Here is a 27,731-nt window from a genome sequence, read left to right as displayed (position 1 = left end):
TTCTCAAAAAAGGGGGGGGGGGTAAAATTCAGACTATAAAAGCAATACAAAGAATCAATGAATTGAAGAGTCAATTCTTTGAAAGAATGAAGAAAATTAACAAACTCTTAGCCAATCTTACCCCCCAAAAGGAAAGAAAAGACCCATAACAATGCAATTACAAATGAAAAAGGCAAAATCACAACAGATAACACCAAAATCCAGATGAGTAACTACTTAAAAAACCTGCATTCCAATAAATTGGAGCATCCAGAAGAGATTCCTAGATATATATGAATTACAAAAACTGAACCAAGATATAAAAATTCTCAAAACAGTAATACAATAAGAGGCAATGAAACTGAAGAAATGCTGTAATTAAAAAACCTACCAACTAAGAAAAGCCCAGGATCCCATGGCTTCTTCAATGAATTTCATAAGAACTTCAAGTTCTAATCTTCAAACTCTTCAATAAAATTAAAAGAGAATACTGCCAAACTCACTTCTGGAATTCAGAATTATCTTGATTCCAAAACCAGACAAGGACTCAACTAAAAAAGAAAACTACATGTTCATCTCTATAATGAACATAGATGCAAAGATCCTCAAGATATTGGTAAATCAAAAACATCATTTAAAATATCATACATCATGTAAGGATGATACAAGGATGGTTCAACATATGCAAGTCAATAAATGAAATACATCATGTAAATAGAGGAAAGGGAAAAAAATCACATGAATATCTCAATTGACACAGAAAAATACTGACAAAATCCAACATCCACTCATGATTAAACTCTGAAGAAAATAATAATAGAGTGACTTTTTCTCAGTCTAACAAAAGCCATTTATGACAAACCTACTGCTAAGATTTCCATGTTCCTGCTGGCTTGAACCACCAGTACTAACACACATTACTGTCCCATTGGACATCTTGTACCATTGGTGGTTCAAACTGATCTGATCACTTTTATCACTCTCTTTACTAGTAAAATTAAATCAGAACCATCCAGCAACAAGAAATAGAATTGTGGCCCCATTGTGAATATGTTAAGTGGGAAAAAACTGAAAGCTTTTTCTCTAAAATCAAGAACAAGACTATTGTTCCTGGTCCCTTATCACCACTCCTATTCATTATAGTACTTGAAATTTTAGTCCAAGCAATCGGACAAGAAAAGGGATACATATATGAAAGGAAGTCAAACTACCCTCATTCACAGACGATGACATGATCCTTTTACATAGAAGACCCAAGAAAGTCCACCAAAAAACTTCTACAATAAACAAATTCAGCAAGTTAGCAGGACACAAAATCAATACACAATAACCAACAGCATTCCTGTGCTTCAATAACGAACCCAACAAGAAATTAGAAAAACAATACCTAACAAAGGAAGTGAATGACCTCTATAAAGACCACTACAGAACTCTGAAAAAAAGAATACCCAAGAAGATCTCAGAAAATGGAAAGATAGCCCTCATTCCTTGATAGGCAGAAACAATTCTATCAAAATAGCCACATTTCCAAAACTGATATATAAATACAACCCCAAATCAAAGAAGCAACAGCATTTCTCACAGAATTAGAGAAAGCGATCCAAAAATTCATATGGAACTAGAAGATGAACATAATAGCAAACAAAAGCAAAGCAAAACAACCAACCAAAAAAGTGAACAACCTATAGAAGAGGAAAAAACCTTGTCAGCTATACCTCAAAGGATTAATATCTAGAATATACAAAGAACTAAAATATTAGAGCCCCAAAATAAGACTCAATCAAAAAATGGGCAACTTAAATGTGTTTCAGAAGAAACACAAATGGCCAATAAATACATCAAAAAATAGTCAATATGTATGGCCATCAGAGAAATGCAAATTAAAAACCAGGTTTCATCTTACTCAAGAAAGAATGGGTATCTCATCAAGAAATCAAATCATAATAAATACTGCTTTGTTTGTAGGGAAAAAGGAACCCTTTTACATTGTTGGTAGTGTGGGACCTGACTAAGCTAAAGTGACTCCATGCTGGCCCGATAATAGGCCAGAGACTGCGCTTCCCCCTCTCCTTATCAAACATTAAGAAAGAGCTGCTCAAACTACAAACAAACCTTCATATACTAATTGCTAACTTGGTTAACAGCCCACCCAGGGACAAATGGTATGACAAAAGGTGATCATAAAACATTTCCTGCCTAAGATAAGCAGTGTGTTTGGAATCTTATACCCTGGTAGTTCTGTGAATGCCCTGACCTATGTTTGAACTTTTTTGTTTAGAAAAACAGTATAAAACAAGCTCAGCCCCTGAGCAATTGCCTCTCTGAGCTACTTGGTTCCAAGAGTGCCATCTGGCCAGACTAACAAAGGTCTTCTTATTGGTGTGTTCCTCTCCTGGTGATTCTCCTTCATCCCTCGAGCTCCAGGAGCACTCGCTGGGCTGTGGATCCAGCATCTTGGAGGCCTTCGTGCTGTTCAAGCTCCTTGGAGTGGAAGTAAGGCGCTAGGTCTTACAGTAGAAATATAAACTAAAATAACCACTATATAAATTAGCGTAGAGAAGCTTCAAAAAACTAAAAATAGAAATTCCATTGAATCAGCTATTCCCTAATTATCTTCCCAAAAGAGTTAAGGACATCATATTTCAATGATATATGCATAGCTTGTATCTAGATGCCTCCCCCAGCCTCATCTGGTCTCAGGTGGGGCTTTTCAGAGGTGGCAGGACCTATAGTGTGTGGTGCTGGGATTAAGAGTGTATGGTTACTAAATTAAGTTCACTGATTTGTTTGGCATAGTTCTGGGTAGGATTAAGGGCACTCCACCCTGGGTGTGAGTGCTACCTGCTCTAAATGTGGGTGGCTTGGATACAATATAAAGGGACAGAAAGAATTTGTCTTGCTTGTCACTTGCTGGTTGCTACTTTTGCTCTCTTCTGCCTGCCATGAACTGTTTCTCCTCTGTAATGCCCCTCTACCATGAAATCCTGCCTTGAAGCCAGCTAACTAAGAACTGAAACCTCTACAAACTATGAACTAAATAAATCTTTCCTCTTTTAATTTTGAGTGTTGGGTAATTTGTCTTTGCAATGAGAAAAGTAACTAAGATACCATGTTTATAGCAGCATAATTCATAACAGTAAATCTTGGAAGTAGCCTATATGTCCATTAACAGATGAATGGATAAAGTGTGGTATATATACACAGTGGTGTAATTCTCTACTTATATAAGATAATCTGAGTCATTTGTAGAAAACTGGATAAATCTTGAGGCAACAACGTTAAGTGAGATAAAGCAGACACATAAACTTCAATATCACTGGTTTCTCTTATGTGAGAAACCGAAAGTATAAATAATTTCAGGTTGTTTGTTTGTTTGTTTTTTGAGTCAGGTTCTTGCAAAGTAGTTCAGGTTGGCCTTAAACTCACTGTGGAGCCCAGGCTGGCCTTGAACTCGTGCTAATCCCCCAGCCTCCCAAGTGCTGAGATTATAGGTGTGTGCCACCATGCCCAGCTCCCAAAGTATAAATAATTTAAAGGGCAAAATAAAAGATATATAATAGGAAATGGGGAAATAGAGCTTTTGCAAGTGGGAAGGGGACCAAGATCATAATCATTGTGTCCTACAAATATGTACTAATAAAAAGTTTGAAAAGGAAATATACATCCTGTATGTCTTCCAACAAGCCAGTTACTGTTTAAACTATAACTGATTTGTTTCCGTAGCATTCAATCAATAGTTTTAACTGGCATTACTACTGTAATTCAAAAGCTGCTTTAAAAAAAAAAAATTCAAGCCAGACAAAAATAAGGAAAAAGTAAGTCTTATTTAAAAGTTCACAATGGGACGGGGATTTAGCTCAGTGGTTCAGTGGCCTGCCTTGCACGCGCAAGGACCCAAGTTCAATCCCCGGTACCAAAAATAAATAAATAAATAAGTAAGTAAAAGTTCACAATTATAAATAAAAATATAGTGCATGAAATTATTTAAGAAATAAATTACACAAGATATACTATAAAAGAAAGCACTAACACAGTGATGACAAATCTTTTAGAGCTTTCCATGACAAGCAGCCCATGGTAGCACGCATATCACAGGTGTGCCACCACTGCACTAGCATGTCTTGTAACTTGACATATGTCCTACTGTGTACTGAAACACACAGCAGGACTAATGATAAACAGTTTTTGACTCCTATCTTTTTATTTAATATCATGAACCATAAGAGCAATTTCCACATTTTTCTGACTCCTGAATTTTAGGTTTTTATTTTTAAAATAATTTTGCTCTTTCTATATGATACACAGAACAAATTATATTCACCATTTCACAAGTGATATTGTCATTTATACCACACCAGTAGTCAGGAAAAAAGTACTGTGTCAAAAAGTTAAAATCTCTTGGGCCGGAGATTTAGCTCAGCGGTTCAGTGGCCTGCCTTGCAAGCGGAAGGACCCGAGTTCAATCCTCGGTACCCAAAAAAAAAAAAGTTAAAATCTGAATTATATAATAAACATAATTTGATTTTTAAAATCTTAAATAAGTAGATTTAAATTATAGATTACAGATAAAGGATCCTTCATTACCCATCCTGAGTTCCTAAAAGTTCTTTAAAAACTAAGGTTTAATCATAAGTAAGCCACCACAACTCTTTGGGAAGGAAAAACATGACTTGAATTAATAATATTCCTTTACCTACTCACTCAGTATTAACTATTTATAGTACCACTGAAGAAATGCAAATGTGCTGCCTGTGGGAATCCCTATTCTCACTGGGGACATTATGTAACATAGTAAAAGCATTATTTGCTTTCTAAGTTCCAAAATGGGGGCAGTAAGGAAGAAGGGAGGAGGAAGAAAGAGAAAAAAGGAGGGGAAAAGAGAGAGAAGGGAAAAGAAAGGAAAGTCCTTTAAATTCTATAAAATTCTAGATGCCAAGATTTTCAAATGAAGAACTGAGGACTTGTAGTTGGAGAACTACTTTCTAAAACCTTACTACAGAGAACCGGTTTGAAGAGATGAGTGCAACTAAAAATTGGGGAAATAATTAGCAGTTACATTTCAAATATGAATCCTATAATACACATTGTTCAATTTATAATGCATTGTAGATGTAAATCACAAAAAGGTTACGAATTTGATCTCTGATGACCACCTACCACTGAACATGCTCACCTGACAAATATATACTGGTGCTCACCTGACAAATATATACTGGACCTCAAACAGTTCTGTCATGTCATTTACTAATACTTAGAAAGAGAAATTTATATCAGTAGTACTAATTGTTTAAATGATTATAGAGTATCTGGTATAAATTCTAGAACCCAGGTACCCTAACCGGGACCTAAGAATCTAAATGACACCCAACTGGTTGCCCATATTAACATGACTTTGCTATTCTTCTGTTTTAATTAACATTACTTTACTTTTCCCTAAGTCTACAGTTCAGACACAAAGTCTGTCTGTTATAAGAACGATTAATTCTTCAATGAAAAGTGTCACTAACAGTTTGTGACCATTTCCTCAAATTCTTTTCCTTGCAGTTTCCACTAATTCTAGACTATTAATATTGAGATTTTTACCCAGTAAAATTACCACATTGAAAGACTTGCATCAAACCAAACTATTCTCAATAAATTTTGACCTTACTTTCACCACTATGAGATATGGATAAAATTTTGCAGAAGTGGTATTCTTCCTCACAATGGCAAATAATAAATTTAGGTTTGTATTCTTGATATTTGGGAAGTCAGTTTTTGATAACTGGGATCATCTGTTAAGAACTTTGTATAATAAAAATAACTACACATGAAAAATTAATGATGGCTAATTACTATTCTATGTACTGGGAATTCAATAGTAAACATATTCCCTTATTACTAGAAATTCAGTGAGTTTAATAATAAATTTTGCAATAAATTTTCCAACTGTAAGATTAGAGAGGAGTTATCTTTCAGTTAATGGTAAACTAACTTGTTTGTGACCTCAACATTATTTTCTACCTACTTACATAACTAGAACAGAAAAACAAATAAAATATTGTTTTAAGTTATCATGAAATTATGAGGTCATCAAGAAATTGCAGGGTTAAGGTCTGGGAAGGAAGAAAGGGTCAAAGAGGTAAGGTGAGCTCAGTATCAGAAACCCATTTTTCTCAAAAGTCATATGCTCACTGAAAAGCAGCAACCAAAGGCTGAGGAACAGAAATACTCATGTGAATATAAACTGAAATAATGTTTTATGGTATACTCTGTGCCAATCTTTATTAAAATGGAACACATGCTATAACCCAGCTATTCCACTCCTTGGGATATACTCAAAAGGAAGGTATGCATCAAAAACTACAAGAATATTCATAGAAGCACTAATTGTAATAGTCAGAATTCATTTAAAAAGTTCCTCAACAGTAAAAGGAATAAAACATGGCATATTCACACAATGAAATATACAGCAATGAATATAAACTAATGAACAGGCAACTGTAGCAATGAATCTAACAAACACAATACTGAGTTACAGACATTTTAAAATGTTGTATGACTACATTTTTATAAGTTATAAAGCAGGCAAAATGGACAGTAAGTTATCACACTACTGGGTCAAACAAAGGCTACATAAGATAGTATTGGAGAGATCCTCTTGCAGATAATAATGGTAACTATAGTTTTATAAAAACTATATTCTAGCCATAATATATGAAACAGCTAGTTAAAGGCACTTAGGAATAAACAAAATCAGATTCTACTAGGAAGATGAGGTAGGCTCAAAAGATGTTCACATCCTCATCCCGACAGTATTTGCCTTCATAGTAAATTATGAAAATTTACAGCTGTGATTAAATTAAAAAATCTATCCAGGAGAGGCTATCTTACAATGTGAAGATAAAGGCAAGGTACAAAAGGAAGCAATGATATGTAACTAAGCATCAAAGGAATACACATTGTCCTCCAGAAGCTGTGAAAGTCAAGAAGACATATTCTCCCCCTAAAACCTCCAGAAGAAATCAGCCTTACCAACTCCTTGATTTTAGTTTCTTTCACTGGATTCATTTTGGACTGTGGCCTCCAAAACTTAAAGAGAATAAATACATAATATTTTAGCCACTAAATGTGTGATGATTTGTTAAAACACCAAAAGGAAATAATATAGAAGGCCAACTAGAGAGGAGGAAAAAATAATCACGTGGATCAGGGGACCTCACTTTCATGGCTCTTGACTTAAGGCAGAAGAGCATACACAGTAGTATCTTACTGGAAGAAAGGAGCCAGGGAAAATCACAATCTGCTGGAAAGAAAGAAATCACAGAAAAGAGAAGGAATTCCAGAGGGAACTCTAGTTATCTACCGAAGAAAGTTAAATACTCAAAACACCTAAACTAACAAAAAAAGAAGATCTAAATCACTAGAAAAAAACTGTATTTGGAATCTCACAAAAATAACTGCCGGGGGGCTGGGAATTCAGCTCAGTGGTGCTGCTGCCTGCCTTGCAAGCACAAGGACCCGAGTTCAATCCCCGGTACCAAAAAAATAATAATAATAAAATAAAATAACTGCCAGGCCACGGATTTAGCTCAGGAGTGCTGCTGCGTACCTCGCAAGCACAAGGTCCTGAGTTTGATCCTCAGTACAAGAAAAAAAAAAGCCCGATTGAAGAGGGGGAAAAAATGACATAATCAAGAGCAAGAACAATGTCATGATGTCTAGTACCTGATACAAAATTGCACAACATTAAAATAACAAAAAAAATAGAACATTTGTCAAGGAAAAAAAATCAATGAGACCAAACTCAGAATGATAAGCTAGTTAGAAATGGCAATTAAAATTTTATAGTGACTATAACTATTGCAACAAAGTAAAGCCACGTTTATGACTAATGAAAGGATAGGAAATCTCAACAGATAAGTAATAAAAAACCCAATGGAAGCTCTGAAACTGAAAAATATGTAAGAAATAAACATTCAATAGCTTGAGTTAAGATGACAAAGGAAAAAGAAAATGAACTTCAAAATAAAAACACAAATTGCCAAATGTGAGACCACAAAGAAAAAGTAAAGAAAGTACCTTCAGGAACCTGTTACATAAAACAAATTATTTAACTCACATGTAATTAAGAGATCCAGAAAGACAGGAAAGCAAATGAACAAAAATTATTTGAAAAAGTGACAAAACTTCCCCCACATTTAAGGCTGGGGATACAGTTCAATGGTGGAGCACTTGGCTATCATGAACAAGGCTTTACATTCCATTCCTGCTATGTATAAACAATCAAACAAACAATTTTGTGCAGACTCAAAACAAACAGATTAAATATGAAGACAATGCTGAGGTTTATATCAAACTACTAGAAATTCAAGATAAAAACAAATCGTTAAAGGAGCAAGATAGTAAAATATAGATAGGGAAAGAGTAAAATTTCTTGGGTTTTTAAAAATCTTTTGAGAGGGCCAGGAATTTAGCTCAGTGGCACCGTGCCTGCCTCGGAAGCCCAAGGTCCTGAGTTTGATCCCCAGTACCAAAAAAAAAAAAAAAAAAAAAAAAAAAAAAAAAAAACTTTTTTTGAGAGCTAATTCCTTATCATAAAATACGGTAGCAAAAAGAGGACAGGGCTTCATGAGTCTTTAAAAAGCATATCTAAATAGAAATCTCTATTACCAAAAATGCCCTTAAAAAATGAATTAAAAATATTTTCAGAAAAAGAACTAAAATACTTCAAATTCATCTCTGCCAAATTTTTGCCATAAGAATGTTAAATGAAGTTCTTTAGCCCAAAATACACTACATGCTAACTTTTCACAGAATGTAATGAAGAAAAGAAATGGTAAATGTTTTGCAAACAGCACATTTGGGTAAATACAAACAAGCAGTACTATTTTATAATATGAAGACATATTCAAAGTAAAATAGTATCATGTTGTGGAGGTGATACTGTAGAAGTAATACATATAACAATTATGGCATAAGGATAAGGGTGGGTAACATGAACCTATACAACCGTAAATCTTCATTTTATGTGAACTAATACTGTACAATATTAACTGTGAGATTGTGAAAATTTAAGCTGTTATATCAAAACCCCTAGAACCAACATTAAACAAAGAGTAAAAATAAGAACCATTGAAAAAGTCAGAAAGGAAAGTGTGTAATAATTCAATTGTCAAAAGGAAAGGAAACAGGGCTGGGGATTCAGCTCAGTGGTTCCACAGCCTGCCTCGCAAGTGCAAGCTCCTGAGTTTGATCCCTGGTAGCATAAATAAATAACATAAAAATAAATAAATAAGATTAAAAAAAACTGAGGACAAACAGAAGAGAAAAATTTAAATGAAAACCAGAACACTGACCATATCAATGAGTGCATTAACTATCAAAAGCCACATACTGCAATCAAAAGGCAGAGACTTTTCAGAATGGCTAAAAGGGCAAGATTCATTTAGCTATTTATAAAAAAAAGAATTGAAAATATAAAGATATCAGTAGCTCAAAAGTAAAATGAAAAAGATATATTACACAAAATAGCCTGAGAAGAATAGAATGACTTATCAGATAAAACCCAAGTCAAGACAAAAGAATCGCCAAAAGTAAGAATACTTCATGCATGGCAAAAAGGTAACTGATTCAATAGAAACAATTACAAATTAAATGCACCTAATAAAAGAGCTTGAAAATATATTAAAGGAAAACTAACAAAATTACAAGAAAGACGATTCCATAATTATAGGACGATATTAACTCTTAGCAAAGACAAATATACAAAAAAAAATCAGCAAAAAAACTGAGACTCTAAAACCACTGTCAACTACCTTTACGTGTCATTTATAGGACAAATTGATCAGGTGCAATTCATGTATTTATTTTCAAGTGCTGAATCAATGAGGAAGTCTCAATACATTTCAAAAGAATATATTCATACAGAAGTAAAATAGAACTAGAAATCATTAACTACGGAGATATACAAAAATATCCTACATATTTTAAAATTATATAGTATACATCTGAATAATGCATGGATCAGAAGAATAAAAATAGCATTCTGAAATGAATCACAATGAAATGAAAATACAAAAATCTATAGGACAGAACTAAAAAAGAGAAATGTATCCCTTTAAATATTTATATTACTCCACTGTGCCAAAGAGCCACCAGAAAGATGGTGAATAAAGCTGAGATCTGAGTTTGGGTTTTTGGTTTCCTCTGTAAGTTTATGTTGGGGCCAGGGTTTTAGATCAGTGGTTCCAGTGCTTGCTTTGCAAATGCAAGGACCCAAGTTCGATCCCCAGTACCTAAAAGTAAAATAATATATTAAAAAGCTTATATTGAGAAAAATCACTATGAGCTTCTATAAGTCAGAAAATTACAAGAGAAAATTAAACGCAAAATAAGCAGAAGTAAAAAAAAAAGATACTGTTGAATAAGTGAAGTGCAGAAACAATGAAATATTTAAAAAAAGAGGGAGGGGAAAAAATCAATGAAACAAAGATCTAACCTTTTACAAAGAACAATAAAATTGACAAAACTCTAGCCAAACTGGTCAAGAAAAAAAAGAGAAACCAAATTAACAATATCAGGAATAAAAGAGGGGAGATATCATCACTATAGATTTAGTTATTCAAGGGAAAACAGTATTATAATAGGGAAAAAGTAAATTTGAAATTATATATTAACAGATAAATCCTTCAAAGACAAAAATTATCAAAACTGACCTAAGAAGTAATAGAAAATATTAGTAGCCCGTGTTTTGTTAAAGGAATTGAATTTGTAGTTAAAATTATCTGCAAAGAAAACTCTGGGCCCAGATGACCTCACTAATAAATTCTATCCAAAATTTAAGGAATACCAACCGTACACACTCTGCTACAATTTAAGTATAGTTTGTCTCTTGCTCTATGAACTTTTTTTGGGGGGGTACTGGGAATGGAACTCAGGACCTTGCACTTGCCAGGCAGACATAGTGCCACTGAGCTACATCCCTGGCCCCTAACTTCTACAGGAGTTTAATCCCCAAATTTCTATGTTAATGTATTAGGAGGCTAGAAACTTAATCTGGCCATAGTGTTCAGAGATAGGAACTCCGGAAAGGGATTAGGTTTAGATTACAGTAATCAGGATGGAGCCCCTAAGAATGAATCCTGGTGGCTTTATGAGGACAGAGACCAGACAGACACAAAGACACAGGAGTTTTCAACATGATGTGACACAGGCAAGGAAGACCCTCTTCCAGCCCACAAAACTGTGAGCAAAATGAAATGTTTCCTCTTTGCAGGTTAGCTGCCTCTGGTATTTTATTAATAGTGATAAATATCTGATTAATGCATATACTAAGAAAATGGCAGGGACCAGTTCTCAACTCATTTTATGAGGCCAGAATTACCTTGATGTGAAAATCAGATAAAATCATTATGAAAAGTACAGCTGACACCACTCATGAACATAAATGCAAAAATCCTTAATGAACCAATCATGATGGCACACAATCCCGGCAATGAGGAGGCTAAGGCAGGAGGATCACTGCAAGTTCAAGGCCAGCCTGGGCTACATGGTGAGCTGGAGGCAAGCCTGAATTACATAATATGATCCTGTCTCAAAAAAAAAAAAAAAAAATTAAAGCTAAAAATAACAAAAAGGATGATACATGTAAGTGGGGCTTATCTAAGAATCATTTGAAAAAAATTAAGCAGAAGTAATTCACCACATAGCACATTTTTAAAAATCCATAGGATCTTAACAGATGAAGATAATATGACAAAACTGTACCTATTTGTAATATTGCGGTATATATTTGATTTTCATTCTTTTTGGACAAAGAGCTTCTAAAAACCTTAGAATCTACAAAGTAATAAGAATGTCTTTTTTATACTAATAAGACGACAGTAATAATAAGTGGGTGGCCAAACCTAGGTAGCTTTAGAATGGGGGATGGTCACAAGAAAGACCAAGGTATGATTAAAGGTTGAAACTTTTCAGTCCCACTTCACAACCACAGGTGGAAGAAAATCAGCTAATGCCCACATAATGAAGCTTCCATAAATACCCAAAAGATCTGCGTCCAGGAAGCTTCTGGATAGCTGAACATGTGGAAGTACCTGCAGGATGGTATACCTAGAGAGGGCATGAAATTTCCAAATCTCTTCACACATGACTCTGTATGCATCTCTTCATCTGTATTCTTTGTAGTATCCCTTAAACAAACCGCTAAACATATTTCCCAATTCTGTAAGCTATCCTTGAAAATTCATTGAATCAGAGGAAGTGACTGTGGGAACTCCAAATTACAGACTATTGTCAGAAGTTCTGAGAACCGGACTTACAAACAAATGGCATCCAGACAGGCAGTCTTGTAAGGCTGAGCCCTTAACCAGTGTTTCAGGTAAACAGTGTCAGAACTAAAACCCAATTAAGCCGGGCATGGTGGCGCATGCCTGTAATCCCAGCACTCAGGAGGCTGAGGCAGGAGGATCGCTGTGAGTTCGAGACCAGCCTGGGCTACATAGTGAGTTCCAGGTCAGTCTCAACTACATAGTGAGACCCTGTCTGAAAAAAAACAAAACAAAACAAAACAAAAACAAAACAAAACAACAACTGGTAGTGGCAGAAATGCTTGCTTGCCAGGGGGTGGGGCGGTTTGATTATAGAAATGTTCTGTGTTGTGAAAGTATAAGAGAAACCGAGCTTCCTCCAATATTCTCAGATATACATTATAAAAACATGAAAGAGGAGAAAGAGAAACATCTTGAAAGCATACTACTAACAGAAAGGCAAGGGAACATGAAATTCAATGGTGAAAATTGAGTATTTTTCCCCAAAATTCAAGAATAAGACAATGATGTCCCCTTCTATTCAACACCCCCTTTCTATTCAACATCATACTAAATGTCCTTCCCAGTTCAACCAGGCAAGAAAAAAATGAAAGGGCTTGCACAAAAAAAGTAAAATTGTACAGTATTTGTTTACAGGCAAAATATACACATAAAATCCTAAGAAATCTACTGCAAAACTATAAGAACTAATAATAAATGTAATAATACAATTTAGTAAGATAACCTATCATGTTCTCATATAATCAACTAGAAACATACTATATACTGAATGGAGAAAAGATGAAAAGCATTTCATTTAAAATGAAATAGATTTACCCTACAACCCAGTAATTGTAATCCTGAGGGTCTACCTAAGAGAAATGAAAACATTACATCCACACAAAAACCTTCACCCAAATGTTCATGGCATCACTCTTTATACCAGTCAAAAAGTAAAAGACAACTCAAATAGTCATCAACTGATGAATGAATAAATAAAATTGGGAATATCCATAAAATAATTCTTTTGGGTTGTTTTTGTTTTTTGTTTGTCTCAAACTCACAGGTAATCCTCCTACCTCAGCCTCCCACCCAAGTACTAGGATTACAGGCGTGCACCACCACACCAAGCTAAAATAAGAGTTTTATTAAGAAATAAAGAATAAAGGATTTATGCTACAACACTAATGAACTTTGAACATTTGCAAATGAAAGAAGTCAGTAACAAAGGTCATATATTATGTGATTCCATTTACATAAATAACAAAAAAAGACACAAAAGTAGATTACTGGTTGTCAGAGGCTAAACCTACTCATGAAGTTTCAATATAAAATGATAGTGTCCTAAAATAAGATCCTGGTATTGCTTCTTGGCCTTTCAGCTAAGATAATGTGTAGTTCATGGTGATGGTTGCAAGCTTTGAAGATTTGATAAAAGCCACTGACTTGCATAGTTCCGTTTTATAATACATAAATTACACTTCAATAAAGCTTAAAGAAAGATAATCTTCAGTGTTGAAAAAAAAAAAAATACAAGCCATGAACTAAAGAAAATATGTTCAATGTACTTTTTAAAAAATACCAAAAATACAATTCTCAATCTTCTATATAGCCTTTCTAGACAAAACTGTTAGTTTTCCTAGACAAAGCCAGTCTTGGCTAGAATAAGTACCTACATCTACAACTACAAATCAGAAAAAAAGATACAGTAGTCAGTCAAAAAATAAAATCCACAAAAAAAATGAGATGGGCTGACATGGTGATACATGCTTATAATCTCAGCATTGGGAAAGCTGAGGCAGCAAGGCACCAAGTTCCAGGAAGTGAGTTCAAGGCTATCCTGGATTACATAGCAAAACCAAAGGAATCAAATAAATAAATCCGCAATGGTAATTCAGATCAAGAAATCCAACTGATCAATAAATTTACACTTAAAAGTAAACATAACATGAAAGATTAACCTATCCAGATAACTTTACCCAGTGCTTAAACAAAGTTGCCATTCTGAACAGTTCTTCATTTAGGTAGGTCTTTTTCAAAATGGTTAGTTTCTGCTTTCCTCAGAGCTTTAATTACAGGCTCTACTCTGTATATCAAGAAATATTTCATCATAAATTTCCCATTACACCTTCCTAGTGCAGTCTGATTAACCACCTTTGGCCTTCTTTTACTACTGAGTACCAACTTAGGTCAAGAAAATCAAAGAATCATTTTTTGGTTGGCTGGGTGGCTGTTCTTAATTCTAACATTTCAGTAAGAAGGCTCTTTGAACAATAAAACATGTCAAAAGACTAATGCTTTTAATAAAAGATGGTTCATATAAGATAGCACAAACAAAACACTACTCATTTGCCCATTTCCAATCCCTTCGCTCCAGAAGTATTTTCAAAGTAATTAAAAAAAAAAATAGGAGTTCATTTTTAGTATAACTGGCAATAACCTGTCAAAAAAGAACAAAACAAAACATCAAACAGGAAATAGGCATTCAAATGTGCACTAACCTTCCAGTAGTCAGACTGTAAACTGTAGTACCTCTGGTATGCAGATAATGCTGAAAGAGGGAAAATAAGTATGAGTCACAAATATTTCATTTCAAAAATCACTAATTCAAGTTTTAAGAAACATTATAATGAGCTTCCCACCATATTCATCTCTCAGCAGATACAGTAATGTATTTCAAAGACCAAACAATTTAAAACTCTGGGGCATCCTTTGTCAAGAGTTCAAGGACATAAACCACGGTTAAATATCAGACCTGCAATTCAAGTTTTACGCTAATCTCAGATTAACTTAAATCTTCCTCAGAGGGAAAAAAAAAATGATAAGATGATTAAAATTTTCCGAAGCTACTGTAGAATGTGATAGATTATTTTTTCTCACAAGGGACTTCACTGCCAAGAATGACCCAAGAACTCAACTCAAGAGCAAAGGGATTATCTCTCTTGTGATGCTTCCTTTCTTTCCATCAACAGTGCCCCACCACACACATACACACACAAATCACTCTCCCTCCACCCATTACCTTACTCTAATTCAAAGAAGCTATTCTTAACCTAAAAATTCAAGGAAATAGCAGTAAAAATGTGACATATCTACATTAGAATTGGTAGAGTATATCCTTTTTTAAAAAATGAAGAGCACACACAGGAAACAGCAATTAATTTGGAATATCTTAGGAGTGGGAGACTAAGCACTTATGCATTTAAAAGATCCCCAGTTGATCCTACAAATACACCCAGGACTGAGTAGCACACTAAAGGCCAAGGAAGCAAAAGTGATACAGAAGTAGGGCTAAAGTGTAAGCGAGCTGGATACATTATATATAAGAGAGTTTCAGGGGTAAGGCAATTCATAAACTTCAGATGCATAGAAGAGAAATAAACTGCAAATGTTACCTGAAATATTTTCATAAAATTGAACAAGAAAAGATAGTTAAGACAACAACTCAAAGCAATGAAAATATCTTGCTGTATGAGATACTGAAATTATAAAGTAATAAGAACTGGAATAGAAAAGAACAAAACTGAGTCCTCAATATAAAACCCTGGTATACATAAGAATTAGCAAAGGATATAGTTGGCATTTCCAAGCAGTAGTGAATTAATATAGTAATCAGAACTGAAATAATTATGTATATATTATCAGGAATGTGAAACTTTTACCTCTTGTCATGTATCAAAAAAGTCAAAGAATTAAAGAAGATAAATTTTTTTAAAGTCCTTAAAACTATTAGTTGAAATGTGGAGTAGTAGTATTTTTCTGATGATCAGCCTGAGAGGGAACTTTTAAACTTTTAGTTTAAGATGCACAGGCTAGGCTGGCATGGTGACACATATCTGTAGAGAGGCTGAAGCAGGAGGATCACAAGTTTGAGGCCAGCCTGGGCAATTTAGTGAGACCCTCTCAATACATACATACATACATACAAACAAAGCTGGGAATACAGCCCAGTGTAGAGGGCTTATCTAGCATGTATAAGGCCCTGGGGAGTGAACCCCCATATTTAAAGTCACAGCCAGGCATGATGACACACATTTGTAATTCTCAGAACTCTGGGAGATTAGGCAGGAGGACCACAAATTCCAGCCCAGCCAGGTCAACTTAGTGATTAGAAAGACCTTGTCTAAAATAAAAATTAAAAGGGGGCTGAGGGTGTATTGTAAAGTTCCTGGTACAGGGAGGAAAAAGAGACAGAGGGAAGGACAAAGGAAAGGAGAGAGGGAAAAAGTTGGTTAGATACTCTAAATTACAGGAACAATTTTGTAATTGAGCCATTTCTTCCATGGTTGTTTATCTTTCCACTCGTTTACATAGTATTTTGTCAAAAATTATATTTAACTTTAACTGTGATTGATATTTTAACATTCTAATATATTTTGTTTCTTAATTAAAATAAATTATTAAAGCTCTAGAAATTATACAATGTACCTATTCCCAGAACCTCTCTAGTGAAATCCTTTTTTAACCTAAACACAGTCCTCATTTCTAATCTTTAACTATCCATGAAAACAATTCCTAGTCCATTATAACTAGTCCTTAATAGAGAATGAGGGAAATCATTTATTTTGATACCTTTATAATGCTTAAAACCTATTTGAGAATGACAGTAGCAAATGAATCAAAAACACTAATTGTGCAGAAGCCAAACTCAACATTTACTACTACAAAACATGCATTTTATGTTCCAATTATATATTACTTGTATATGGATATTATATTTATACAATTGATATAATTTTAATATATATTTTATAATATATTTATATGCAATGTTTATATATAAATTTGTATTTAATACAATGTGTAACATACATTGATGTATTAATAAATGACATATTATTATATCTATATATCCTATCATCACTGCACACAAGAAAGGCAAAAAGAGAGAAAATTTACATCAAGCTCGGACTTTAAACATGTCCACATTAGCAACTCTTTGCACATAACTTCTCCAAGCTATTTGTACAATTAGGGAAAGAAATCTTAACTAGCTTTGCACAAAAGTGACAGGTATGGAGGGAAAAATTAATGGAAGTAAACAAAAGAAAAAAAGTACTGTATCAATGGCTAAAATTTCTAGGACTTACTGGACAAACATCTAGCTCAGCATAAAAACATGAAGAAATTTTAACTGTTTCAAGATTTGATTCAGGAATAGTTCATTATTATTCTGCTCTTCCAAATAATTTTTTGTCTTCTGAAGTCCTTACCATATATCTCCTGCGTCTCTTACCTCACAATTTATATCTTTTTGTAATTTTGCTGCGTACACTGAGGTAATTTTCTACCTGATTTTTTAAACAACTAATTTAACTAAACAGCTCTCTTTTATAATTTACCACACATAGTTTCTATTAATTAGACTGGTCCTATGGACCATGATATAATCTGTGTGTGTGTGTGTGTGTGTGTGTGTGTGTGTGTGTGTGTGTGTGTGTCTGTCTGTCTGTCTGTCTGTCTGTCTGTCTCCTACAGCATAGGATTCTGGGTCTCTCAGGCCGTCTCCAACCTGAAGAAAAAAATTCCTTTACTAGCTCTATTGTTTCAGGCAGTCTGTCTGATATCCACATTGGCTGTTTGAGCAGAGGTTAAAGGGTTTGCTTTGGAGTTCAGTGTAGAAAGGAGGTATGACACACAGTATAAAGAACCACTAAAATCCCACCTCAAGGAAGAAATGAGAGTCCTGCCTCTAAGCTATGAGTTTCTATAGGAGTTACCTCAGCTGCAAAGATCCAGCTTGTCCAAAATCACATTCCTTCCCAGGCTGGCTCACATTCAATAACAGATCAGCAGAGTATAAAGGTCTAGTTATCTTGGTCCAGCTTGGGGCAGGTCTGACAGGCCATTATAACTAGAGCTCCCTGGGAAACTGACTGAAGCTGTCAAAGCTTTATTTTTCTCTGTTCAATCCTGGTTCTTCTATTCTCCACTTTCCACAGGTGTTTTATAAAACAATTCCTTACTAAAACATTCTTTATTAAAAGCTACACTCCTTCTTGGAAATCCACAACAGCAGTAGGTCAAATGTACTGAACCACCTCTTTCACAGAATCTCCTACTCAGTTAGTTTACAGGAAAAGTTCCTAGAAGCAAAATAACCAAATCAAGAGATAGGAAGTGTTTTTTTTTTAAAAGTCTGCACATACCATACTTTCCCCAAAGCAAGACTTAACCAGAAAATAAACCTTCGTATGATTTTTCAGGATGTTTGCAATATAAGCCCTACACTAAAAATATGACCCAGTTAAGATCATCAGCCAGGCAGACACATTTAGTGCATGCATCCATTGAAACACATGATGGATATAATTATAAAATAATATTAATGTATAATTAAATACAAATATTATTGAAATCAATACTTAAGTAATAATATAAATGATTGTTTGTAAATACCCAAGTAGGTGCCTTTAGATGAGAGAACTGTCTATGTGAATAGATGAACTCCAGACTCACTGCTAAATGACCAACTGCAGTACAGATACAACATATGAACAACGCATGCACTTGATAATGAATGGATGTGGCTGAGTCTAGAATGAATCTTCATAATTCAATATATCATGTGTTGTAATGGACATACTTAATGTACCTGTGTTAAATAAATGTTTTCTGAATTTCAATGCCTTCAATTTTTCATCACTTTTGTGTGGACCATAATTCTTAACTGTCTTCATTTTTGCTGCCACTTCTACCTCATAGTCTTCAATTAACACTTGATTTAATGGAAAATTTGTGAAGCCTTGCCTGAGAAGAATTCATGGGATAAAATTACTGACAACTGTGTTGCCAATACACTGAGCAGGCTACATGGACAAGAAGTGCTCATTTAAGGAGAGCTCTATTGCTGGACATGAGAGATTGGGGCCAATGGTTCTACAGGAAATGGAGTCAAATCCAGCAAGAATTCAGAGTTTGAAGAGTTATGATGACATTCCAGAAGATGACATAACTGTATTTGAATAAATGTAGTTTTTAATATATGAACAAATATACATTTCTGTACACAAATAAATGAAGATTGTCATACATGAAAAAAATGAGACATTCCCTGAAAATAAGCCCTATTGCATCTTCTGGAACAAAAAAATAATAAAAGACCCAGTCTTATTTTCAGGGAAAAATGCTATTAGCAGCCAGAAACATTCTGGAATTTGGGAGGAGGGGAGTACCAGTGATTAAACTCAGGACCTCGAGCTTGTGAGGCAGGTGACAGAACCACTGAGCTAAATACCTGGCCCTGCAGCCAGAAATTGAGGAAAAAAAAAGTCTTTAAAGAAAGCCTTTCTCCCTTGTTTCACATCCATCTGAAATGAGAGCAAAGATATTTTTAAGAATAAATCTGTAGCAGCAATGGTAACCGTAGTATACTATCTGCAGACCAAACATTTCTCGGAATTCTTATATGACAGAAAGCAGATGAGATGAGAATGACAAATAAAGGTAGAAAAACCACAGTCCGAATTAAGTTTGATCTTTTTATTAATGCAGAGAGCAGTTTTTTACTGTAGTTGTTTTTGTTGTTGTTTACAAGGAACTAAACTCAGAGAAACTGGAGCTCAGAAAACGTTATACAGAGGCAACAATAAATCAAGACAAATCATTAAAAAACTGTCTTCAGAACAGCAAGACCATAATTACCCTACATGTGTATACCTGAACAATATAGTCACAGAATTGATTACATGTTCATTGTATGATTTATGTTTACTTCTACAATGTTCTGGTTTATAACATGTTCACTAAAAACAAACATTTATTTGCCTGGAGTTGGTGGTTATCTTGTACAGGTTTGAGATAGAGGAAGAAGCAGACTGAGGTAACAAATGCCTCCACAAATCAGTGGTGGTGGTGGTGGTGGTATTGCGAGTGTGGGTTTGAGTCAGGGAGAGAGAAGTATGCTTAGAGACTGGTTCTGGTTTTGGACTTGTAGAAAGTAAAGAGAATGGACAGAAAGAATACAGTAGTTCATATTTTAAAAGGAATTTTTAAACTGGGAATGTGGCCAAAGAGTCTCAAGAAAAACTCAAAAAATTAAATAAAAACTCCTATCGAGGAAACAGAAGCCACTAACTTAAAATACTAACATACACTGAAACATATACATACATTCTGCATTTATTCTCTCCTTGCTTGTTTTATTATAAATTCATCAAATTACTATCTACCTACTATTGGCCAATTTATAAGTAAATGGGTCTGAGAGAACATCCTGCAAGTACTTAAATCCTTAGGTTATCCTTTTGTTCTCCCACCTTACTGGATTGGATTACTCCTACCGCTAGTTTTCCAAGAGGTCTAGCTGCAACATATCCCAAACCCTGTCTTCTAAAAAAGAAAGAATATCTCTAAATATTTCTGGATTCATTACATTCACAAGCAAACTTTTTATAAAAGGCAAATATAACTAAATTCATTGACTAATTTAATTTTCAAATTTAAAGATATATTGTTGAATGATGACAAGGGAAAAAGGACATACAGCCCCATATGTACACTTAATTTTTGAGTCTAGGTCTCTATTTATGCACTGTCAAAATAATGTGAGATGTGCAGCACTCAAGAACAATCGGATTGCATAATATTATGTTTTTTGATACAATAGTTCCCTTTAAGTTACCAGCATTAACTGAAATTAAAGTATCTAATGGAGTGTTGAGTAATTAATGTATTAGAATGAATTATCCTGCTGAACTGAAACCATTTTGTTAAGTATTAACCAGTACCACATAACTGCAAAACCCCTAAGCTATCATTTACCACCTTTCCCCTATTATACATTGTAAGACAAAAACTCAGGGATGTTTATATAATCTGCAGCTGTAAATAATAGAGCTATGCTGAAAAATAAGCTTGAATTCAAGCCTCATAGAGTGTGTATGTCTAGACTAAAATTATGTTTTCATTAGGAAAACATTTACTTGACCCAACAGCAAAGTAGCATAATAAAAACAGCAGAATGAAATACAAAAAAATCCTTAACTCTAGGCTTTGAAACTGTCAGCACTCTGACCACAAAATATACCTGTACTAGATATCCATCCATACTGCACATCAAGATTTTAATATCAACAAAAGTTTAAAATGCTCTTGCGTGTAAGAATAACTTTCTATAAGCCTGGCATGGTGGCTTATGCCTGTTAATCTCAGCACTCAGGAAGTTGGGACAGGAGGATCACTGTGAATTCAAGGCCAGCCTGGGTTACATAGTAGGTTCAAGGCCAGCCTGAACTACATAGTGAGACCCTGTCTCAAAAAAACAAAAGATTAGTTCTGCTTTGCTGTAGATTTTTCACCTGATATGACACAAGAAAATTAAACTGTGTGGGCCAGGGATTTACTTCAGTGTTTCCACCGCCTGCTTCGCAAGCGCATGGACCGGTGTCCGAGAGTCTGATCCCCAGTACAAAAAAAAAAAATTAAATTTCAAAAGAGTTATGGTCTATGAAAAAGGAACATCTTTGAAAAATGATCTTCAGTTACTTAATTTGATTATTTGGTTTTTATTTCTTAATGGTGTTAGGGATTGGAACCCAGGGGCTCAGACATGAGGTACATCCCCAAACCTTTTAATTTTTATTATTTTGAGTCTTGCTAAATTGCCATGCTGACCTCAAATTTGCAATCTTCCTGCCTCAAGTCTTCCTAGTAGCTGATATTACAGGCATGTGCTATCCCAGCTCTTAATTATTTCCTAAAGAAAAGAAGAAATTTCAGATAAATAAAAAACATGTTATTCAAGGCTCAGGCTGATCAACTCTTATAGATCAACTTATGTGATCAACTCTGTATTACTTACCTGTACAATTACATGACTATGGAACAAATTTTCATTCAAATATTTTCTAGCTAAAATGGACACATTTTGTGGCAAGGAAGACTGTTGAGTTTGTGTTACTTACAAAGTGTCCAGAAGTTGACAAATATTTACAATTAAACTGGCTCACTTTCTTCTATGAAAGAGGCTTTATAGGACATGAATTTTGCACCAGGCATAACAAAACCACACTGTACATTTAAGAAGTTATTAGTGTTACTGAATAGTCAATTATTGATGGTTTACATGGAGTTACATGGCATTTTTCCATTTCTATCTCTTCCATTTTTGTATTTCACTGTTTACTATGTTCATGAGCTTATAATCTCTTAAAAGTAAAAATGGTAGTATCCTTGAAAGGGGCAGAATAGAAATAATTATAATTACTTTGAACATGTATATAAGTCAAAAAGAAATTAACAAAAGAAAAAAATTACCTTTTGGATAATCTTCCAATAAGAGGTTGAAGTGACCTAACTGACAAAAGAAATCAGACTCCACTTTTCCTTCAGCTTTTAAAATTAGAGATTCATAGCAGCGAACAGCCTAGAAATAAAAAAGAAATATTTAAGAAATTTAAAGATAAAAATTCTAAAGTACATTTCCTAAGATAATGCATAAATCTTCTATTTAATCACCCAAAAAATTAATAAGTCCCATTTCTATCTCAGATATATTCATTGTAGCATTCTTAAAAGAAATAGCTTAACTTTTTATTAAAAGAGCCACTAGTTATAGCATAAGTTCTCTTCCCATCTACAGAGTGGAATACGGGCCAAATCAAATAATGTAGGGGCACTTTGATAAGTTTATTCACAAACTGCAAATCTAAATTAATATTGTGGCCCCTGTTGATATAAACAAAGTGCTTTCAAATAACAAATAATATCTATCTTTCCCACAGGCGAGAACTTTACTCAATTATTAGAATTCCTACAATCTCTGGAGTAATAAAGTTACCATTTATACCGAATGGTTACTTTCTGACAGAATCTCTACCAATTTAAACTATTATAAATTGCCTTTCAGTTGTCTTAGCCTTATGATATATTTCGAACACATTCTCTATTCCTAATCTTAACCCCAGTTCAATACAAGCATATGCATTCATTCTCACACTTCCTTCCCTGAAGAAAAGAATAACATTATTTTAAAGGATATCAACTTGTGGAGGGGGTTAATCAAAGCAATTGCAGAAAGAAAAAACAAAAAACAACAAGGTTCATTTGCTACAGATTGTGGGGAACTTAACCCTCTCAAACTTTAAGTTTTAATAACATTCAAAGAGTGACAAATGGATTAAAATTAGAAAACTCTAAGGGTTCATCAGAGTGCTTAGCACATAATAAAACACTTAATTGTTTCTATCCCTTCTCAAATAAGATCAAAGCTTATCTTTGAATAAGCTCTTTGAAGCTTCCCAGTAATGGCAAAATTTCCCTACTAGCAACTAAATATTACTCCAAAATGTTACTCTTGTTGTAATGTGTCCCAAAATCATTAAAGTAAAAAAGGGTACACTCCCTGGTATGGTGCATACAAAGAAAAGAATATAGCTTCTATTATTATCAAAAAAATATTTCACTACCAATTTGGAGAGCTTTTCTTGGGATAAGCATACCTACATAGAAGGACTTCATTTAATCTGTGAAATACAGAGCTTTCGATGCAAAGTTTCAAAATGTATATAATAAAATTACATAACTCAGGCACATTTACTTAACAAGTTTGTAGAATACATCCTAAATAGGGTGAATCTGGGTTGACTGTACTATACTTAAAGCCTAATACTTATAATAAAACTGTCATTAGTTCCTATTCCACTCCTAGCTAACTGTGCATATGTACCAAAGCATAGTCACTGAAAATAATAATTTTTCTTCCCTACAATTAAGAGTCTGAATGTTACACTCAAGTGTTTAGAAAGTACTATAATTTGGAGGCATGGAATTTCAAGATCTTACATAATTCTTATCTGGCAGATGGTTAAAATACAAAAATATAATTTATTACAGTGCTTCATAATATCAGAAACTGATGGCATTATTGGGCTACAGGATGACAATTCTTAATGTTACATTAAATAACATTCAAAAGCTGAAAATGGCATTGTAAATAAAGTGCCCATTAAATAATTACTGTCTTGATTTTTAAAACATTTTATAAAGTATTTGGAAACCTCTTTCTCTGATCATTTCTTATAGATTATTAATAAGTAAATGTTTTCATGGTAAAGAAATATTCAAGAAAAAGGTAATACTCTGTACTTCCTCATCACCCTTTATGCCACATCACTAACATGATCTACTACTGTCAATTTTCATTTCTCATTAAAGAGGGGCCCGGGATTTAGCTCAGTGGCACTGTGCCTGCCTCGCAAATGCAAGGTCCTGAGTTCGATCCCCAGTAGGGGGTGAGGGTGGGGGGAATACCTAAAATCAACCCTATTTACAACTCTGATCATCATGAAAAAAGCACCAGCTAATACCCAGAATGAGTGGAGTTTAAATTCACCTACCTATACACTCAGGCTGGATTAACAAATTCTTAATAATTTTCCCACAAAGCCACTATTTACCTAACTCAATCAATGTTTGTAGTGACTAATGATGCTAACAGAGCCAAATATCAAACAAGACAAAAAAAGTTAAAAAGCATAATAAAATTTCCAATCATTTTGTGTCATCCTTTTTCATAGTGGAAATTTTATGAATTTATTTGATGTGTTTGGGGCAATTCTGATATTAGGTAGACAAATACTAATATAATTTTAAAGAGCATTTAAAAGAAAATAATGGAATAATTTTCAGTACTAACTCATGCAATCATCTAGAACAGTGATGGTAAACCTTTTAGAGCATTCAATGATACAAACAGCCTGCTGCGTGCTTGTATATAACTGCAGAGAAAAAGAACTAGAAGACAAATGTCAAAAATACAATGACTATAGTTGGCCCATATAAAAACCCCATTTATTTTATTTACCTTCCCTATATTTTCTACATTTTCATAATTAACCTGTATCATTTTTCTTTATATAAAGATCATTAAAGAATTATTATGTTTTCCCTTAGAATTTATCCTGCACCTTTAGTATAAGGATAGTCCGAAATTTATATGAAAATCATTTGTAACTGCATCAACATCATTCAACAGAGCAGTGTCTGCGATGATAAAAATATTTAGAATCTGTGCTATCCACTATGGTAGCCAGTAGCAACTCTGAGCACAACTTGGTTAGTGCAAAAAAACAAGTAAATTGTTAAACTGCTTCATTTTAATATTTTATGTTTAAAGAAACGTGACAGTTACCATTTTTGACAGTGCATGTGTGTGTCATTTTTAAAGCTAAAAACAAGTGAATATTCAATCCACATACTAAATATTGGGAAAGCAAACTTTCTTAAGATTATAAATAAAAGACCTATAATATTAAGAGGTGGAGTATTATGAAGTGGGGATGACCAAAATCTTCCACAAAAATCACTGTTAAATCCTATTAGCTGTATATAGCTGGTGGCATGCACATCTATAATTTTTGCAATCTACTAGAAAAACCATTGAGAAGGAAATTAAACAGCGAAACATTAGCTCCTTCAAGTACCAGAGAGTAAATAAAAGATTTTCCCAGCTAGGTAAAAAGTTTGGATGTCTTCCTCCATTCACAGTACATTTTCTGTAACATTCAATGTCTGGGCTTAATATCTACTTTATTTTTATTATTTGAAAAATCAGTTATCCTACAACAGTAATATTGCCCTTATTTCTAAACCTTGACAGATAAAAGTGTAGCACTCAGGAAAACAAGTAACTAATTTGTTTTTAAATGTTAAGTATCGGCTGGGGATGTAGCTCAGCAGCACGGTGCCTGCCTGGCAAGGGCAAAATCTTGAGTTCCATCCCAGATATCAAAAATAAAAATAAATATAAATGTTAAGTATCAATCTTTTATGATCAATGTGATCAGTGACTAAAATACAACATTTAATGTTTTAGATTAAATACAGTCAACTTTTAAACAAAATATTTCAATTTAAAAGATTAACTGAAGTAAGTAGCTGGCTGACACATAACTGGCAGGAAAAAATTTTTAAAAGATTTAAATACCGCATAGCAAGAATATAAATATACAAAGTCTATAGTTGGGTCATGGTTTTAAATGAACAGAAACTTTTAGGTTGAATAAAAACAAACATGCAGTTCTACTCATAATCTGTAAAAACCCAGCAACAGATATACAACATAATTCAGTAGCCAGAAGGCTTTAAAACAGATGAAGGGATTTAAAGAAATTACAAATCAATGTGTTCTTCATAAAATATGTCTACTAAAAAGGTATTCGTTGTTCAAATTAATAAAGTACATTATGTGGATGAATAGAACAATCAACTCAACAAAGTATAGTGTGATCAGATCGCTAAAGTTTGGAGTACTATATTTAACAGTGATAACTTATAGAGGGGGCTAAGTATTTAGTAAAGGATGTAAAACTGTCATGTAAAAATTAGCTGGGGGCTAGAGGTATAGCTCAATGGTAGGACAGGTGCTTCAGAACACGTGAGGCTCTGGTACAATTCCTAGCACCAAAAATTTCAAAAAGCTTTTTGATTTACTGTAACTGAGGAGAATTATCAAGAATGTTAACCTTTACTTGAATGTTTTAAAAGCTATCACTTAGGAAAGAAGATTCATTGCACTTTGGATAGCTCCAAACATTCAACCAATGAAATGGGTTAATATTAAAAATCAAGTTTAAAACAGGTTTGGTGTTACATGCCTATAATAATCCCAGCACTCTGGAGGCTAAAGCAGGAGAATCACTTCATGTCTGAGACCAGTCTGGGCTACAAAGTGAGTTGAAGGCCAGTCTGAACTATAAAAGGAGACCTTGTCTCAAAAAAAAAGGTCTAGCTGAGTTCGATCAGAAAGACTGTTTTAAAATGCCAAAAATTAAATAGGCCATCACTGGCTCTTACCAGTGCAAAGGACTAAAATATAAATTATTAAACTACTTCAGTGAGAGAAAGGAGACCCTTTTGCTGAGGAAGGAGGAGCACAAGTTCAAACTCAGTCTGGTCATCTTAATGACTTAGCAAGACTTTATTTCAAAATAAAAAAACAAAAAGGGCTAAGGATCAGGGTGAAGGTCCTGGGTTCAATCCAAAAGGATGAATGGGAGAGGGGAGGAGAGAAGAAAGGAGACCTCTTATCTTGGATGCAATACTAGGCTACCTTTTCCCCACCACCACCCCACACAGGCTGGCACTGAACATGTTCAGCCTCTTAACAGCTGAGATTATGGGCATACAACCACTATGCCTGGCTTAAGATGCAATTTTTTTTTTTTTTTTTAAAGATTCACTGGACTTCCGGGAAGATGGCAGAGCAGTAAACAGTAGCAAATCAGACTCTCAGAGATTAGGAATCAGACACTGGAATATAACAACTTAATGAAGAAAGGAAGGAGGGAAGTGTATCCCTGAGAGCCAGGAAAGATCTGAAAGGAGAATTGAAGCCCACAGTGAAAGTAAAGAGACAGACCTTGACACAGAAAAAGGAGATGGCAAACTGCACTTTCTCCCTAACTCCTGGCTAGCGGCATGAGAGAAGCTGCTCAAATCTACATTCATTGGTCTTCTACA

General features: G+C 34.2%; 1 protein-coding gene across 6 annotated transcripts in view; it reads right to left on the bottom strand.

Moving 5' to 3' along the window:
• Kdm6a (lysine demethylase 6A) overlaps window positions 1-27,731 on the bottom strand; it is a 201,215-nt gene that overhangs the window by 122,478 nt on the left and 51,006 nt on the right. For all 6 annotated transcript variants that reach the window (XM_010628373.3, XM_010628377.3, XM_010628376.3 and 3 more), the window contains exons 2-3: window positions 22,527-22,635; window positions 14,771-14,820 (exon numbers count right to left, since the gene is read on the bottom strand). The gene's annotated coding sequence lies outside the window, so the exon portion shown is untranslated. The remainder of the gene's footprint in view (window positions 1-14,770; window positions 14,821-22,526; window positions 22,636-27,731) is intronic.

This window comes from Fukomys damarensis, unplaced genomic scaffold, assembly GCF_012274545.1.
Source record: "Fukomys damarensis isolate Sample0158 unplaced genomic scaffold, DMR_v1.0_HiC HiC_scaffold_39, whole genome shotgun sequence".
Taxonomy (NCBI): Eukaryota; Metazoa; Chordata; class Mammalia; order Rodentia; family Bathyergidae; genus Fukomys; species Fukomys damarensis.
This window is presented reverse-complemented; position numbering and strand designations above follow the sequence as displayed.